The sequence below is a fragment of the Camellia sinensis genome, chromosome 6 (assembly GCF_055761805.1).
Source record: "Camellia sinensis isolate YWXY chromosome 6, ASM5576180v1, whole genome shotgun sequence".
Taxonomy (NCBI): domain Eukaryota; kingdom Viridiplantae; phylum Streptophyta; class Magnoliopsida; order Ericales; family Theaceae; genus Camellia; species Camellia sinensis.
In genome coordinates, this window is record NC_138966.1 from 123722712 (window position 1) to 123726551 (window position 3840).

The following is a 3840-nucleotide window of genomic DNA, read 5'->3' on the forward strand; positions in this document are numbered from 1 at the left end:
CTTGAGATTTTTAATTTCATAACAAATCGTCTATTTTATTAATAAATCGTCAAATCAATTAACAGTTTTTAATGATATTAGAAATACGTTTCAATTAATAATTTAGGTAATTTTATTATTATATAGGAGAGCAATTATGAATTTTATTTTTTTGCTTAATTCTATTAAATAAAAATTCTAACAATGAGTTATTTGTAATTTTCTAAATCAGAAGAGACAATCTGTATTTTAAGTAAATTTTAAAAATATGTATAGATATAAAATCAAATTTTAATATGAGTGTACGACTCGTAGTTTATATCTTTTATGCTTATTATTAATTAAAACCAACAAATCATCATTCTAAAAAGACCACATGTTAGACAACAAATAAACTATATGCAAATAAATATATGCACCGTATATGTCTTGCAATAAGTGATTCATTCTTCTTCTTCTTTTTTCTTTTTTCTTTTTAATAGAAATTTGTCATATATAGGATGGATGGGTATTATCATTCTTAAATATAGATATAAAAATAATACTTTTCCTTTATTTTTTTAAAAAAAAATCACATCAGTATGTTTTTTTTCCATTTATATATAAAGGTTTACGCAAACTCAATTTCAATAATAATAACCAATTTTATATAGACTTTATTTGAAAAATACTTATTTTTCATATATTTTTCATCATATATTTAGTTTTGTCGCTGTTAAATTTATTTTATAGAGTTAATATTTTAATTAAATTATTATGATATTTAAAAAAAAATTTATCTCGATATATAAATAAATAAATAAATAAATAAGATAAAATGTATATAATTATGTGCATCGCACAGATCGAATTAATTATATATATATATATATTTGTCTATCTTATTATGTCTTAATATTAATTTATATTTAACATGAAATTATTTATTATAAAATATTTATATTTAATTTAAATTTTATATACCTATATACAATATGTATGAATAATTCAAAAAGAATATTAAAGAAAAAAAATCAACACTCTACATATTTAATTTATGTATTTTCTTCTTAATCCAATAATAACATATTTATATTTAATCTTTTAAATAAATTTTGTGTAGTTCCATTTCTACATATTTTTGTTTTTCAAATAAATATAAAAATAAAAATTAAATTAAATAATTAGAATCACTTTTAGTTTTATATTATTAATTCGTTTTCTAATTTAACTATTATTTTCAATATCAAAATGATTGTTTATTTTACTATCTTATAATTTTGGGAAAAGCACCAATAAATCCCAAATTTGGGAATGTTAACCCATTTAGTCCCAAAGATTTTTTGTTGGACTAATAGGTCCTATTTCTCAAGAAGCTTACTATAGGCCTTTTTATGATTTCCCTTCTTTTCAAACATCAAGCATTATTCATCTAACATCAAACATTAGCAACGTTAGGATTATTCATCAATCGTCAACCACTAAACATTAGGATTATTCATCAAACATCAAACACAAATTCTGAACCATTAAACATTAGGATTATTCATCAAACATCAAACATTATCCATCAAACATCAAACATCAGATTTACAAGTAACATCATCGAAACAACATCAAACATCATCATCAAAACAACATCAAACATCACACTATCATCATCAAAACAACATCAAAATAACGATTAAACGCTTTTTTAAATAACGATTAAACATCAAAATGAAACATTATTCTTCAACATGAAACATTATTCATCAAACATTATTCTTCAACATCAAACATTATTCATCAACCATTATTATTCATCAACATTATTCTCCAACATGATTCATCAAACATTATTCTCCCTCAGAAACCACTTCGACATATTATCAAACAGTATTCCTCTCCGACATATTATCAAACAATTGCCGAGCAACACTTATGCATCCAAATTTCAAATACATACCAACCATGGCGGTTTCCACAAACACATTTGTTCCAAAACCGTGTCGAATCCAAAAAGAGTGGACCGATTTCCCGATCTGGATCAAACCCACGTTGCCAAAAGCAGGTAGAATGCTTGAAATCGTAATTGCATTTGGTTGTAAGCCACTAATTACCACCATTGCGCGAAAGACATCAATGGCTTCGACGAAAAGGCTATTTTTCACATACCCAGACATCAGAATCGTCCAAGAAACTACATTTTTACAGGGAATTCGATGGAAAATCTGATCGGCGTCGTCTAGGAGTCCGCATGAAGCGTATGAATTCGTTAATTTGTTAGAAAACAGGGCTCTGCCGCTGCCGCTGCATCGTCCAATTCGGCTCTATCATCGGACTCATCTTCCAATCGGTTCCGTAAGAAAACCAGAGATCTACCCATTTTGTCCGATTGCCATTTCTGTGGACTCCGAATCAACACCACAAACCCCAAAGACAAGCTCCAAAATCGCTTCAATGGTACGGTTCTGCCTCTGAACCAAACCTCTCTCACGATCTTCAACGTGTCGAATAACGATGCCGCCGCCTTCAAAGAAGCACAAGAGAATCAGCATAGTGTTAGGGTTTGTTATTGGACTACATCAACTTTGTTATTGGATCATACATGAATTTGTAGTTGATGTTGTTGGACAAGAATGTTTGATGTTCACAATGTTGATGATTAATGTTGTGATGTTTGATGTTGTTTTGATGATAATGTTCTGATGTAAAAAAAGGACTAAATGGTTTATAAAAAAACATTCAGGACTAGATGGAGTAACATTCTCTAATATGGGACCTATGAGTAATTTTTCCTATAATTTACTATATATAATATAAAATCATTATATTATAATTACACTTTAATAGCACAATAGAATTAAAATTATCAAAATAAACAAATAATTTAACTAAACTTATTATATATAAGTATTCAAATAACATTTTTATAGAACAATAAGTCTAAGATTGTTAAAATAAATATTTTAAATCAAAATTATTATTATTCTTTTGTAGCACATATCGTAAAATATTATCACATTAAATAAAGTTAACTCTATTGTGATTTTATGTTAAACATTATATTTTTAGAAGTGATTTACTTATACATGTAGCATCCAATTTGGTATTGATTGATTAAAATAATGGAACTCAATACTTTTTTTTATTAAGTTTTTAAAAGATATATGACAAATGTCAAATATAAATAATGTGGAGTATTATTAAAGAATAATAATTTATCGAAAATGATTTTGTGTATAATTAATGAACGTATTGATGTTTCTTGAATAATTTTTAAATAAAAATTTTGAATTTATAGTATTACTGATAATGCATCTTCATGAGCTCTATCAAAAAAGATTTGTAAAAATAATTCGGCTCGAATAAAAATTTTGCAATTATTATGATGTCTTTCATAACTAATCAGAACCCCTTTGAGAACTGAAATTATTAAGATTATAAAGATTTTGTGTCTGATTCCCTTTGAAGACATTATTTATGATTTGAATTTATAATTTTTTATGCATCAAAGTGAATGACTCTTACGATCTTACTGATATAAGTATAAATCCTACCTTTGAGTCAACCCACCTTAAGCACTTTTTTGTGTAATAAAATACTTAAATATTGTCATATAAAAATATTATAATAGATCATATTAAATACCACTTGAAGTATAATTAAAAACTCGATTCACTACTTTAGACATAATAAAAAATATAAGAAATTAGTAAAGATCTTTTCAATTAATAATCAAAATAATATATCATGAGTTATAACCAAGTTATAATTTGTATATTATAGAATTTTCCATTGTTTTTTTTTTTTTACAATATATATATATATATATATATATATTGATACAAGTGAAATTCATGATTTTTGGTATATTTGATTAACACAAATGAGAATTTC